Source organism: Vombatus ursinus, unplaced genomic scaffold (genome assembly GCF_900497805.2).
Source record: "Vombatus ursinus unplaced genomic scaffold, bare-nosed wombat genome assembly UNPS02014847.1, whole genome shotgun sequence".
In the NCBI taxonomy this organism is placed as follows: domain Eukaryota; kingdom Metazoa; phylum Chordata; class Mammalia; order Diprotodontia; family Vombatidae; genus Vombatus; species Vombatus ursinus.
Window position 1 is genome coordinate 11651370 of NW_020954625.1, and position 16388 is coordinate 11667757.

The following is a 16388-nucleotide window of genomic DNA, read 5'->3' on the forward strand; positions in this document are numbered from 1 at the left end:
CATGGGATCTTAATGACTCCCTCAGAGCACTTCCTATTCCCTAGTCAGGGGATAAAAATGACTCCTGACCTAAGGAAATTTGAATAAGTTCAGGGAACGCCCAGAAGATTACTGTCACTCCTGGAAATTATAGGGATGGTGATACCACTGGAGTGTGCACGGTATTTTCATCGTGCTGAATGTTTTTTTCCCAACTTTGTTTGCTGGACAGCAAGCAGGCAAAAATAGATGTCACACAAACACTAAAATATAGCTTTTTATTTCCCTTGCCATTTTTCTTTCACCCTTTTCGCTTTGGATCATTGTTATTGAAACTCCAGTTTACGGTCCCCAGCTTAGGCAGGGGCGTGAACTCTGATTCCATGGAGAAGACTGCAGGTGCCAACAATGTGTATGTTTAAAGCAAAGTTAGCTTTAGGTAATGGTCCTGTCTGCAGGGTCTGCCTTAGGCATAAATGGAATTGGCAGGCACCCTCTTGGGGTGATTTCAAGAGAGCCAGGAGGGTCTCTATCTCCAGAACACCTTCTCCTGCCCATCACCTGGCATCTGGCACTCCCTCATCTGCCAGGCTAGGCTCTGACCTCTTTCGTATAAGATGCCAGTGACCAGGGAAAATGCCTGCCACTGATTTATGTCTTTTTGTGAATGAAGAAGCTACAGCTGAGGGATCATCTAATCTGAGCCCCTGGTTTTACAGGTGAGGAAACTGAGACCCAGAGACAGGTCTTAAGGTCACACAACTCACTAGAAGCAACACGTAGATTCAAACCTGTCTTTCAGCACCTGACCTAGAGCTCTTTCTAACTCACATGTTGAAAAGCTTCTCTTAAGAGGCATTTTTTTTTTAAAGGAAAGGTGTGGGAGAGGAAGAGAGGGTGAGAGGCTTGGGTGTCTGAGGGAGGGAGCAAGGACTACTGAGGGCATATTAGAATGAAGAGACCAAGGGTGAAGAAGTAAGACCTTTCATGCATTGCACTATCTTGTTATACATTTACAATCTGGCCTTTCCTAAAGCAATTTAATAGTGTCACGAAACATTTTTGGAAGATATATTTTGGGCACTTGGATAATCTTACCTTTTGCTAAAGCCCTCGTCTGCTGTCTTGTCTAGGTGTGGTGGTGACTGCTTTCTCAAAGGTTATGGAAGCATTGACTAATCTCTATCATTTAGTACCAAAATGGAAAAGCTTTGAGTAAAGGCCTGGTGATGGACCAAGGACCAGAATGGTTAACTTCAAAGGGAGGACCAGGTCTTTTTTGTGTTTTTTAAATTCAATTAATACAATTGTTCCCAGGTTTCTCTGAAGCCATCTCTTTCATCCTTTCTTCTGGCACAATAGCATTCTGTTATATTAACATAACATAATTAGTTTTAATTGGTGGGTATCCCCTTCGTTTTTAGATCTTGGTAACTAGAAAAAGAACTGATATAAATATTTTTATACATACAGGTTTTTTCCCTTTTCCCTTGATCTTTTTTGGAGTATAGGACTAATGGTGATATCATTGGTTAAAGGGTATGCAGAGTTTAGTAACTTCTGGGACAGAGTTCCACACTGGTTTCCAGGATGGCTAGACCTCACAACTCCATCAGCAGTGCATAAATGTGCCTGTTTTCCCCCAGCCTCTTCAACATTTGCTACTTTCTTTTTTTGTCATCTTTGCTAGTGGGTATGAGGTAGAACCTCAGAGTTGTTTTAATTTGCATTTCTAATTATCAATGATTTGGAATGTTTTCACATGGCTGTTGGTAGCTTACATTTCTTTGTAAATTTCCTGTTCATATCCTTTGCCTACTGAGTCATGGCTCTTGTTCTTATAAACTTGAATTAGGTCCTTACGTATTTTGGAAATGAGATATTTATCACAGAAACTTACTGTAAAAAAAGACTAATTTCTATAGAAGTAGCTACAGATATATGAGAACAAAAGCCTAGAATGGAGCTACAATCTCAAGCCCTTACTATATTGGTTAATTTTTATTTAGTTTTCCCACATTGGTTTCTTTTTATGAGAAATTCTTTGTCCTGAAGGCCTTGCTTCACTTCCACGTGGTCACTGACGTATTCAATGAGTTTACCTTTGTATCCGTGTTCAGTATCCACAACCTACTGGCCCTTGTTTTCTAAATGATAGAATTAGCTCATTCTCAGGATATTCCACATTGGTGTCCTTGGCCCTCTTCTGTTTTCACTCTACACCCTCTCACTTGGGTGATTTTATCCCCTTCCATGACTTCAAACATCACTTTTACACAGAATATTCCCCTTTATCTTATTTTTGAAGTCAATCAGGGTTAAGTGACTTGCCCAGGGTCACACACCTAGTAAGTATCTGAGGCTGGATTTGAACTCAGGTCCTCCTGACTTCAGAGCCAGTGTTCTATCCACTGTACCACCTAGCTGCCCCCTCAGAATATTCTCTACATGTCTGTACTTACTCTCTTCCAGTGATTTCAGGCTAGTATTTTCAGCTTTCCGTTGGACATTACCTGGGTTTTCTGCCTGTTGTTTTATTGGATGGAAATCCAATTATGAATCCAATTATGAAAATTAGCAAGTTCCACTTCCTTTTCCTCTCATTTCTAGATTAGTATATCTCTTTCATCCTCCCTTTTCTTGCTTCCTTTCAAACTCTCAAAACAGAACCAACTTACCGATCAAGGCCTCTGTGTTTCTTATTTAACTCTCTTAATACCCTGTGAAGGTATTAAACTTCGGAAGGAACACTGGCTTCTCCTCCAATTAAAAATCTGTACTATATACCTGCCTGTGATTGTTCAAATATGTTTACCTTTCTAAATTTCTTTTGACTCTTGTGTTTGTATTTCAAAGTCCTTACTCAGCTCTGATCTATTTTTTTTTTTTTTTTGTATCAGAAATGCTTGGAAGCCTTCTATTCCATGAAAAGTCTATTTTCTACCCTAGGTTTCTAATTAACTTTTCAGGCTAAGTTATTTTAGTTGTAAGCCTATATCTGTTGCCTTTTGGAATATTATATTCCAAGATCTCCTCTCATTTAATGTATAATAAGCTAGATCTTGTGTGATCCTGACTGTATTTTTTTGGTATTAGAATTGTTTCTATGTAGATATTTGCAATGTTTTTTTTTTCTTTGATATGGGAGTTCTAGATTTGGGCTATGATATTCCTGGGACGTTTTCTTTGAGGATTCCTTTCAAAAGGGGATTGGTGGAGTCTCTCTATATTCACATTGCCCTCTGCTTCTTTTTGATCTGAGATCTATGCTTTCATATATATATATATAGTGTTGATGCTTTTAAAAAATCATGGTTTTCAGGAAGTCAAACATTACTAAAATTATTTTTCCTTGACATAATTGCTACATCAGTTATTTTTGATGTAACAGTGACTATCTTGTCTCCTACTACCTGAAGACCAAGTATGTTATATTTCACCTCTTTCCCAGGGTTCTCTGGTACCCTTACAGGGGTTTGGGGTATCTAATCTCTGCCATTATTCCAGGATTACACTGATTGTCTTCTCCCAATTTTAGAGGGTCTTTAGCACCCCAGTTGTATTTAAGTAACTTAACAGTCATATTACCTGTTTCAAAAGAATGTTTACTTCAAAAGTATAGCAAATAAACATATAAATATTCCTTTCAATGCCAAGGGAAAGCATAATCCCTTCCTATACCACCTTTGTCTTTGGGGAGGAGAAGGTAATTAGGTTAACAGCTTAATTCAGTTCTTACATAGCTTGGACCCATTAAGATCCAAGTCCAACCCCACCCCAGCCCCCACCCCCATCCATGTACTCATATCCTGGTACCTGGCTTCTCAAGGGCTGGGCTAGCAGCAACATCTGACATGGAATACTGATTGTTATGGCTGAAGATCTTGGGTCTGGATATTCAACTATTTGTGCCTAGAACTGAAAAAGAAATATAAAAGAAATTAAACCCCTGACCTCATTTCTCATGGTCACAGGGCCTAACAGGAAAGGGGGGAAAGTAGCACTTTCCCCCATACCTACCTTAGTGCATGGAGCTCGTGTTTTCAATGAATATGGCTTTCATCCCTTGGACCTGCCAGAGAGAGAGAGATAGGCCCACACTGGTTATTTTAAAGATTCTATCTGTCCCAGTGATGGAGCCAATGGAAAGAGGCTACTCCTCTGTCCCATGTGATAGGGGTACACAGAATGTTTTCAGTACCCTGCCACCTCTTTCACATTGGTGCCTCCATCTCAGGTGATCTAGGCATGTGCAAAGTCTCATTTCATTGATATCAGATAGCTTACATTTTCTTACTTTTTCAATCTTCTGATTTTGTTCTCATATTTTTTATTTATGGAGTCATTGGTTGCTGTTTGGTTTATTCTAATTTTTAGGGAGTCTGTTGTTAGCGTAAGATTTATCCCTTTCTTTTCTAAACCATTTATTGTCCTTCCAATTCTTTTCTACACAGCTTTTATTTAACTATTTATCTTTTGCTTCATTTCTTCTATGTATTCATGTAGTCCTTGTAGAATATCCATTTTCTTCTTTTAATATACTGCTTGCAGTTTTATGGAGCCATTCTCTCATTTTTGGGACTTTCTAGAGTCACAATAATTTTTTTTATACGTGATATTTTCTTTGACTTATGAATCCCTATAGCTTCAGTTCCTAAACTGGGGCTCTGTGCTAGGGCTAGGCTCCCTCTCCCCCGCTGTACTCTTGGTGGGGTGGTTGGCCCTGCTTGATCTTGCTTTGGATCTGCTGGATTTCTATGCTGACCTCTGCTTCCCTTGCTTAGGCCTCCTTGGATCTTTGAGTATTAGATCTTCAGCGTCTTTTATGGCATTTCAGGTGAGTTCTAGGGACCTCAGAACCCTTGGATACCCTGGCTGTCCCTCTGAGTCATGGTGTTCTGGTCATTATCATTCCCTAGGTCTCCCAAGGTCCCCAATGTGGGACAGTTCTTCGGGTTGCGGGAGGGGCCCCCGACTTTGCTGCCTCCATGAGCTTTGCTGGCTCCATGTGCCTCTGGCCTATTACTGGTCACGCTGGTGGTGGGGGAGTTGGATTTGTTTGTCTCTACTAGCACTGGCTTAGCACACTTTCCTAACGTTTTTGTGCATTTCTAGGCTATCTATAAGAAGTCACTACAGTTTCTCTTGGATTTCGTGATCATTATTCAATCTGGTATCAATTTCAGGTTTTACTGGGAAGAGTCATGTAGGAGCTAGGCAGTCTGCCTCCCCACGGATCACAGAATTAGAGACAAATGGGCTCTCAGGGGTCATTTGGGGCAGGCTCATCATTTTTCAGATGAGATAATGCTTAAGTTAATGAAGTTCATGCCCAACACAACTGGATTGCTAGGCAGCAGAGGATTTGAACTTAGGTCATAGGATCCTAAATTTAGAGACAGAAGGAATCTTCAAAGTCATCCAATCCAGGGGCAGCTAGGTGTTGCAGTGGTTGGAGCACCAGCCCTGAAGTCAGAAGGACCTGAGTTCAAATCCAACCTCAGACCAAACACTTGACACTTACTAGCTATGTGACCCTGGGCAAGTCACTTAACCCCAATTGCCTAAAAAACAAAACAAAAACAAACAAACAAACAAACAAAAAACCAAGGTCATCCAATCCAATCTCATTTATAGGTTGGAAATAAAAACCCAGAGATGTTAAGAGACTGACACAAGGCTGCACAGGTAGTAAACGGCAGTGCTAGGTTTCGACCTCAGGTCCTCTGTGTCTGAATTTAGTCCTCTTACGTTGTACTGCATGACTCTTCTGCCTCCAAATCCAGTGTTTTTTGTCATTAGTGGGGCTGCTAGTAGAGGAGTGGAAGACTGAATTGGTCCATCTAACAATTATTTTGTGTCCATGGTTCTGAATACCTGTCTTTCTTAGTGAGATTGTGATATACTGAAAAAAGTATGGGATTTAGAGTTAGGAGAAGCTGGCATTTGAATCCTCTCTTCTTTGGTGTCCAATCCCTGGCAGGTCACTTGAGAATGTTGCCTGTCATACTTAACTCACAGGGTCATTGAGGACCAAGTGGGACGAACGGTGGAGGAGTGTCATATAAATGTCGTCTGATGTCACGACTGGTTTTTATTTGACAGTCTTTTGCAGTGAGGGTGTTCTAAAGACACAGTCAATTCAGAGATGAGAAACAGGGCCTGTTCCTTCCTGGCTCCCACTGAATGTGGTCTCCAGGGGCTTCCTATACAGCACAGAAGCAGTGACTAGTCTTCAAAGATGGGGTTATTGCCTTTCAAGAGAGGAGAAGATGAAAAGAAAGGAAGTGAAGGCGTGGGAGGACTCCAAAGGGAACAGTGGGAAGCCCAAGGCCATTTGACCCAGCAACGCTTCAGATGAAGGCGAGTGAGAAAACTGAATGTGCCTGCCATTTGTACATTTCACATGGATCAGTACCACTTTTAAATGTCCAGGACATTAGCTCAGTTTGGCTGATAAAGAATTGGTCCAGGAGGCAAGAGATGGGCTTCTAGGCTCACATTCAGTATCGGTTAACCATGTGGGTTTGGACAAGCTTCTCATAACTGCCCTTTCTGTTCTCCCAGCATATCCCTCATGAAACTGACCAGTGTTCCCATAAGAATGGCTACTGTTTTCTGAAAATGACCAGTGTTTTCATTAATCTGACCAGTGTTGCCTTGAAACTGACTAGCATTTTTATTAATATGACCAATTTTTTTTCTAATTAAACTGACCAATGCTTCCATGAATATGACTAGTGTTTTCATGAAACCGACTAGCATTTTCATTAATCTGACTGGTGTTTTTATTAAACTAACCAATGCTTCCATGAATATAACATAAAATGACTACTGTTCCATGAAACTGACCAGTGCTTTAGTTAATCTGACCAATGTCTCTTTATTAATCTGACCAATACTTCCATGAATATGACCAGTGTATTCATTTATTTGACCAGTGTTTCTTTGAAATTAATTAGCATTTCTATTTAGCTGACCAGTGTTTTTATTAAACTGACCAAGGCTTCCATGAAATTGACCGATGTTTCCATGAAGATGACTAGTGTTCCATGAAACTGACCAGTGTTTTCATTAATCTGACCAGTGCTTTTTATTAATCTGACCAATACTCCCATGACTATGACTAGTGTTTTCACTTATCTGACCAGTGTTTCTTTAAAATTGATTAGTATTTCTTTTAAACTGATCAATGCTTCCATGAAACTGACCAGTGTTTCCTTAAAAATGACTAGTGTTCCATGAAACTGACCAGTGCTTTCATTAAACTGATCTACTTAGTTTTCATCTAAAATGTCGATAACAATATCTATTTCCTGAATATGCTACTGGGAAAACAATAAATTCATAAACCCCCCTAAAACAAAAAAAACTCCACAAAACCAAAATAAGTCAACTGATGTGGTCTCCAGGGAAAAGACGCCGTATCTACTTAAGATAATAGTATAATTGTCTTAATCAAATGTAGTGTGAAAATAAATGAATGAAACAGTGAGAGCAGAGCCATGAAGGCCTAGGTTATGCCTGGCTTATCCTATAATTTGTTAATGGCTAAGTCCATAACAATAAGAATGTCAAGTGCTTTTATTCACTATTTCTAGGTAAATGAAAATATTACAGGAAGTGTTGAGGCAAGTCCTAACATTTAGATGTTTATAAATAACTTTATTTTATTAAAATTTTTATTGATTTCCATTGCTTTTACATGACCTTTATTGTCCATCCTCCTCCCTTACCCATAAAGCCAAAGAAATAAGAAAGATTAAGAAAGAAAAAAATGAAACAGTTCAGCTAAACTAACTGACGCATTACTACGTGACCCTGGGCAATTCACTTAACTTCTCTGGTCCTTAGTTTTCTCATCTGTTAAATGAGGGGCTGGACCCAATAAGGCTGTAAACAGCTTCTCAGGTTATTTCCTACTCCCCTGCTATTACCTTATTATCTATGATCGACTGAGTCTGACAATATATGTAATGTTTCCCATCCATAGTCCCCCACCCTGCAAAGTAGGTAGGGAAGTGCATTTTCTCATTTTTTCTCCAGGGTCAAGTTTGGTCATTATTATTACTCAGCATTCAATTTCATTTCTTCTGATTCTTCTTTTGTTCTTCCTAAATGTGCAAATCTGACCGTGCAATTCCCCTACTCAATAAACTAGTGGCTCCCTATTACTTCTGTGGTTAAATAGAAAGTTGTCTGTTGGTATTGAAAGCCTACTCTTTCATCTCCATGACTTTGTCCTGATTGTCTCCCATGCCTGGAATTTCTCCTCACTTCCACGTCTCAGAATTTCTTCTTTCCTTCAAGTCTCAGCTTCTCTCTCAAGTTTTCCTGTTGTCCCTAGCTGCTAGTGCCTTCCCCTCAAAAATCACCTTCTGCCTGTTTTATATACACCTTCACTCGGATGAGTTGTCTCCCTCTGGCCAGGCTGTAAGCTCTCTGAAAGAAGGGATTGCTTTTGCTTTTATCTTCATATCCCCAGTGCCTGGTGCATAGTAGGGGTTAATAAATGAAAAATAGAGTGGTTGCATGTAGTTTTCTTTATTTCTGCTTTCTTTCCTCTGCATTAGTTCATAGGTCTGCCCAAGCTTCTTTGAATTTTTCCTATTCATTATTTCTTCAAGGCCAGTAACAATCCATTATGTTCCCATATCACAGCTTGTCTAGCTGTTTCCCAATCTATGGATATCTGCTTTATTTCCAGATCCTCACTACTATAAAAAAATGCTATTATGAATGTAGGTGTCTATAGGGCCCTTCTTGCTGTCTTTGACCTCCTTAGATCCCACTGTTAAGCAGTGGGCTCTTTGAGGCAAAGAGTATGGACGTTCTAGTCAATTTTTAAGAGTAGTTTCTGTATACTCCCCTGAATACTTTGAGGAGCTGAGATTTTACCTGCATTAAGACTGGGTGCCTTAGAAACGCCCTTGTTATTCATGAGGACAGCATCTTGGATAATTTTCTTCCCCTGTTCTTTCCAATTTTGAGGATGAAAAAAAGTGACAGAAAGGGCTTCCTTTACAGTTTTAGAGAGCTGTTTGGGGATACTCATAGGTTAAATGACCAGGATCACACGGTGAATACAGGTCAGAAATAAATCTTGAGCTCAGGGCTTCCTGACTTTGAGACAGTGTCTCTGTCCAGTACACAGAGACTGATTTAGTATCTACTTTTGGAGACCTGTGGCTGAAAAATTCTTTCCCTTGCAACCAAACTGGTTACACAGTTCTGTGAACTAGACTGGATGTCCAGTACATTGGGGGACCCATCCTCCACGTCCTTCTGGCTGAGTAGACCCTACCAGATGTTGTGCCCTTTTGACACTGATTTGGAGAGCCCAGGCTCGCCGCCATAGAGACTTTGAAGAAGCGTGGTAGTGGAGGGATGGAGGGAAATAAACTTCCCAAACTTCACAATAAAATGCTTCCATTTCTTCAACAACTGGATTTGGAGGGGTTAAATGGACATTTTCCCAAAGTGTTAGAAACCCCTCCAAACTAAAACATTTGGCTAGAAATTAAGACCCATTGTGAAGCAGACTTAGAAGCAGACCATGAAAACGACCTCTTGAGTTTCACTGTGTAGTTTAATAATACATTTGTGCCTCCCAGAATCCCTGTTCACAATTGAGCATTCACAGGAGAAAACTAGAACTCAGTCTGGAAAAGAATAGAGAGCCCCTTTCTGCCTCTCACCAAAACTTCCCGGGGCAGGCAGTATGGGAACCTCCAGTCCTCTCCCCTCTCCTGTTTCTAGGGCGAAACAAATGCCCTGAAAGCCCTGGGGCTAGTCATTGATTTCTTTTTATTTTTTTAAACTGAGATTTTCTACCAAGGATTTTTTTTTTAAACTCCTTCCTGTTGGTCACTTTTTTTTCAGTCGCCAAATAAATACAGAGCTGAGAAAAATTAGGCTGAAGTAAATGACTCAAGATGCAGAATGAGGCAGTTTTTGAGACATACAACCTTAGCACTGTTGCTTCATGGGCCATGAAAAGCTTGGAAGTCATGAGCCCTGGATGTGCAACCCAGGCAGACTAATTATCTTCTGGATGACTCCATTAAGTTACTTCATAGCATTTTCAGACTTAGGAGAGACCTCGAGGTCACCTTATTAACCTGTTCCACTACAACAAAATAATCCTCTACAACACATTTAACAAATGGTCATCTTTTCTTTATTTAAAGATTCTTAGAGATAAGAAATCCATTTCAGTAGGAGGCTATCCATTCAGCTTAGAGGAGCAGCAGTAGTTTCTAAAGAAAGAGTCTTCCTCAAAGTTGGGAAGACTTGACTGAAAGTCCCTCCTTCTCCAACAGTCCTGGGGAAGTCACTGAAGTGTACCCAGTGAGTGTACCCAGAAAACTCTAAAACTTGCACTTGTAAAAGGGCTGGAGATCTGCATGGGTGGAGGGAGTTTCATCACAGCAGGTTCCTTGCACCATTGAAAAATCACAAAACTGGACTGAAACACACAGACCACAAGACAAACCACCCAGAACAAAGGTATTAAGCATTTTTTGTCCTGACTTCAGGCTTAAATTTGCCTCTGTGCAACTTCTCCTCATCTCTCCTAGCTCTGCCCTCTGGGGCCAGGCAAAGCAAATTTACTCCCTTGCCCAAGTGACAGCCCTTCAAATACTTAACGACAGTTTAATCTCTGCTTCTTCAGCTACAAAATGGGGATAATATTGTAAAATCTACTCTGCTGCCTCATGGAGCTGGGGCAAGGCTGATCTGAGGCGAGGGATATGAAAGCATTTTCTGAAATGCGCAAGATGAATCATACCAGTGTAAGTTACTGTTAATGGAGTGAAGGCATGCACAGAACGTTTCATCAGGGTGTGCACCCAGGGGATTTTATTTTTTATTTCTTTTTAAGGCAAACATTTATTGAATACTCAATCATAAAGGACATTTTTATTCTTCAAATTGAAGAAACTAAAACTTATCTAAATGTAATTTGTAGAAAATTAATAACAATGCATAAAAATACAAATAAAAATGATACAACAAAACAACAATTTTTTTGTGAAGTGTTCCCAGGCACCGACCAGATACCCTGAATGCAAACCTGTGAGTCAGAGCTAAGCACTCTGCAGATGGGAGGAATGCTCCTCTGGAGTTTATAGTATGTTTCGGTCACAGGTACGCTGGTAAGCATTTAACAACTGACTCTCTGAGGGAAAGAGATATATTATGACACGCTTTTAAGTTTAATTTACATCATTAAAATTTTCTCCATTACTTTCTGCAGTCTAGACAACTAACAAAATATTAAATCAAGCCCTTAATTGTAGCATTTGCTGATTTCCAAGGTGTCAATGCCCACACAGAGAATTTAATATCTTGTGAGCTAGTCTGAGCTGCCTCCAACAGACCTCTGTTGCAGCTGACTTCTACTGTGTAACCGCGTATGTGTTCCTGTACATGTATGACCAGGCAGATGACTCACATGTTATATTTATATCCAGCCCCAGTGTCTCCTCTGAGATTCAGTCTCTCATTAGTTAGAAAGCTTTTATTAAGCACTTACTATGTTTCAGGCACTGTGCTTAGCTCTGTGGGATACAGAGAAAGGAAAAAACCACAATCACTATTCACAAGGGCTCACATGCAGGTAGGAGAGGCAATGTGGAAAAAAATGGTACAAAGAAGATATAAAGTGTAAATGGGAGTAATCTCAGAGGGAAGGAACTAGCTGTGGCGGGGGGTCAGGTATGAACTTGGTGTCAAAGGACCAATATTCTAATTCTGCCTCTGCTATTTAAGTACTTATACAATTTTAAGTGAGTCATCTTACCTCTCTTTCCTGATAGCTAGCTAGCTAGCTAGCTAGATAGATAGATGATATGTTGATAGATAGATCAATAAAGCATTTGTTAAGGACTTGTTATGTGCCAGGAATTGTGCTAACCAGTGATGACATGAATACAAGCAAGCAAAATAGTCCCTGCCTTCAAGATGCTTCTATTCTACTATAGGAAGTCAACATATAAAAAGGGGGTATGAGAACAGAGAAATGTCCTGGAAATGACCTAGAAATGAGGTAGAAGCATGGATCTGGCCACACTAAACCAAAGCTGGCCCCTCACAATTTAAAGTAGTTCTAGGAGTAAAGTCTAAGTTCTGGTGGGAAGGAGGTTGAGGTGATGAGCCAAGTGGAGATTGCATGGCATAGAAATGTCTGAGAGGGGAAAGAGTTGGGCTGGATAATTTCTTGGGTTCCTTGCAAGTTGAAATCCTATGACCTTGTGAACTAGACTAAATGCTCATCTAGCTGTGTATTATAGTCTGGATTATATGTGTTTTTCATCCACTTTGTTTTTGGAGTACAGATTGTTAAACTGCTGTCTTTTGCATTGCTGCAGATTTCCTTGAAGAGGCTCTATAGTGTTCTAGGGCTCTGTTTAGCATTCAGGACATAAGTAAACAGAACACCTTCTATTACAAAGGATAAGCAGAGTTCTAATTCAGCATTTCATTGACACTTTCCCCTTGGTAGTTTTGAATGTACAATCTTTCATTGCAATGGATCTTCATATCGAATGATTTATATCACGTATGTTCTACTCAATATAATTCAGTTCAAGAAATACTTACTGAACATCAAATATTTACACTATGACATAAATAATCATGATGTGTCCACATTCTTAGTAATATCATCAAGTGGATGGTGTGTTGAATGTGGGGATATCAGAGACCTGGGTTTGAATCCTGCCCCTGACCCATACTAGTTGTATGACCTTAGACAAGTCATTTCACTTCATCTGAGCCTCAGTCTACTCGTATTTTAAAAGGAGGTAATACTTTCCCTTACAGGGCTTACAGGGTTCTTGTAAGACTCAAAAAATATAATGTATGAAAAGTGCCTAGCTAACCTTAAGATGCTATATTAATTTTGCCTCTTTTTAGCATTATTAGCAAAAGAGTTATTCTGCAATAATTTTAATCTTAACTTCAGGCTGATTAGCTACAGTCCAGCTACATAGGAAGATCATTGAAATAAGATAGTGAAGAATAGTGACTAGGGCAGGGGACTTGGAGTCAGGAAGACCTGGGTTCAAAATCTACCTCTGATATTTACTACCTATGTATCTCTGGCCATGTCATATAACTTCTCAGTGCCTCGGTTTCCTCATCTGTAATTGGACTCAAAGTTTTCTAAGGTCCCTTCCAGCTCTAAATGTACGCTCTTATGATCCTTTGAGTAACTAATATTTCTGAACTTCTGCTGATCATGTTGCCTGGGGCCATCGTCATAAATTTTGCTTTGAATGTTTTTAGCTGCTAAGTATCCCAATGTGTCCATCATGCCACTGCCCCTTAATATACGCTATCACACACTTTAGTACTCAGTGCTGATCTCACCTCCCCCCAAGTCTTCCCAACTTGTGATTTTTTTTTGAAAACTATAAAGTATTCTGACAAGTAATCCCCAAATGATAAAGTAAATGAAAGTCACATTATTAGACTCCAAGATCAGGTTTTTGTGGTTACTTTCTGCCTTAACTCTCAATCGTTTTCTGACTGTATCTTTCTATCACAACTGTGGATGGTGCTACTGTTCCTAGCAAAGGATGGCTAACAGAAAAGATTTTTTAATCTTAATTAAAATGTGAAGGTAGGGAGGGTTTTAAAAAACCATGCCTATAAAGCATGGTTTTTTAAGTTCCATTTAGGGAAAAGACTTACTATTTTCCCATCAGAACCTCAGTTACACCTGTAAAATGGAAACAAAAATACCTGTAATATCTATATAGTATTATCTTGAGACTCAAAGAGATAATGTAAGAAAAACACTTTGCAAACTTCAACTTTTGTTACACTATGTTATGGAAATGCTTGTTTTATTTCATAAATTAAAAATAAAATAAATAAAATTTAAAAAAGAAAAAAACTTTAAGGGACTATAGCAATGGAAATATTTTAATTATTTTCAACTATGAAAATGAGGATTCAAAGAGATTTGTTCTTAGGTCAACAGGCAGCTTGGAGGAGTGGCTTGAGAGCTGGTCAAGGAGTAAGTCCAGGATTCAAATCCCACCTTGCCATCTATTGTCAGTGTGACCTTGGGTAAGTCCCATAACCTCTCAGTGCCCCCAGCAATAATTTAAGTCTAAGAAGCATAGAAGCTGTTGATCTGCTTTGGTAGAGGAATATCCTCACCAGAAGGTTCCTTACTCTAGTGAAATCCCAGGTCTACAGTAAAAAAATTCTTAAGATAAAGTCTTTTTTTTTTTAACCAGAAGTCAACCATATGAAATGGATTTTATTAAAATATTTCTTATCACCAGATTGGCTCCAAGATGGTGCATTTTTTGGTAATGGCAATTCATAAAAATGGGTTACTAAGACAGAAGAATTACTATGCGCATTGGTGAACAGAGGACTCTTAACAGTAGAAAGAATTCCTTGAAATATTCTCTGAAAGTACTTCTTACTTCCATGTAATAAAATCCTATTTTTGAAGAGATTTGGAATCAGAGTTTGGTTAAACAATTGAAAACTTTGTAAAACCTTCTATTTAAGCTGTGACTTTTTAATATCCTTACATTAAAATGAAAATGATTACTTTTTAATATTACTGGAAACCACCCTATCCCCCAATGGTTAGATATGTTTCTTGTGTGATTTTATTATGTGCTTAATAATAGTACCTGTGAGCTCAGATTTCTTTTGAATAAAATTGATTGGAAACAATATCTACCCTAAAGCATCTTTAATGTCATTATAGCCGGGTAGGAGTAAATTAAGCGGTATTTAGGCACCAAAGTCTTTAATTTCATTGCATTCGAGTAGGAGTTAGACATTATGAGGTCCAATTAAAAAAGTCGCTAATGTTTTTACATCTGAGTAGGAGTAAATTAAACCAAATCACTCCTGAGCTGCTAATATCATTTTAATTGAATGTCATTCAGTTTCTAACCTCTGGTACAACCCGCACATAATGAGCTAGTTCCAACAAAGCATCTGAGACTCTGGGCACCGGCACTGGGAGAAACCATACCAGAGTTTAGGGAATGACAAAGCAAGACTTGGGGGGAAAGGAAGGAGTCATAAAGAACTGACAAACTGCTGGGGGTACTAAAAATATCTTACCTACTGACCCTCATGGTCTGTGGCTGCCGGTTGAGTCATTCAGTACTTCTGGCGGGCGTTGGCATTGGGAAAGCTTCTAGCCTGAAGATGGGCTGGGCGGGGTTCAAGGGCTGGGACACTCATTTATTTACCTTCGTGAATTATTTATAGCATTGGATTGAATGAAAATCTTCTCATCAAGACAATAGTAGGAAAATAAAAATGTATTTATTCCATGTCTATTTATTCTGTATGTCCTTATGAATGTAGTTGTCTCTCTCATTAGAATGCAAGCTTCTAATTATATGGAATATTTCACTCATTGATTTGTATCCTGAGCTCCTGGACAGTGTCTGGCACATAGTAGGTGCTTAATAAATGCTCATTGATTGATTGGCTTTCTAATTTTCTTCCTGTTCTTTCTTTCTCTGAAGTTTCAAAACATTTTTCTTCTGAAATCCAGGAATATACCTGGGACTTTAAGAGGGTTAAATTCACAGAGGTAGAAAAATAGGATAAAGAAATCTCTCTTAGGTACCCAAGTTACTGCAGCATTTCGAATGTTCTTTGTGCAATATGGTGGACAAGGCTTCCCTGTTAACTTCCAAAGACCCCACTCTCTATTTTGGCATGAGGAACACATTGGAAAGTTTCCTCCAATACTTGGATGTATCTACGGTCTCGCTGTGGTGGGCATTCCCTCTAATGTTGTATGCTCTAATCTATGACTTGTCATGGCGCACAATCCATGGCCTTGTCTTCTGGCAAATTCTCTGTGGTGGATAAGGGCAGGTCTGGTCGTGTCACTCTACCACTCAATAGATTCTAGTGTTTTCCTATTTCCTTTAAGACAAAAGATAAACTCTTGTGTTTGGCTTTTAAAATCTTTGACAGTCTGCTTATATTACTCTTTTCCGCACATGTTGCAGGCCTCCCAAGTGGCCTTTTCCAGATTCCTTCTAGATTCAGGCCTTTGCACTGGCCTTCTCTCCTCACTGAACCTAGGCGGGGTCCCTTAGTGGTGAGGCTTTAAGGTATGCAAAGTGCTTGATGTGTCCTTTCATTTAATTCTAGCAATAACCCTGTGAGGTAGGAGTTATTATTATCATCCTCATTTTACACCCAGCATAGCACCTGACACATAGTAGGCACTTAAAAATTATTTATTAATTGATCCAAAGGGCCTCCACCCAATTTGCTGGGGGAGGCCTTCTTATATATTTTTGATATTACATGGGTACCAATTGAGCACTCAGGTTGTATATTGGCTCCCTCTACTTTCTCTTCCCATCATGACTGTCCCCCATGACAGGCATCCTTCC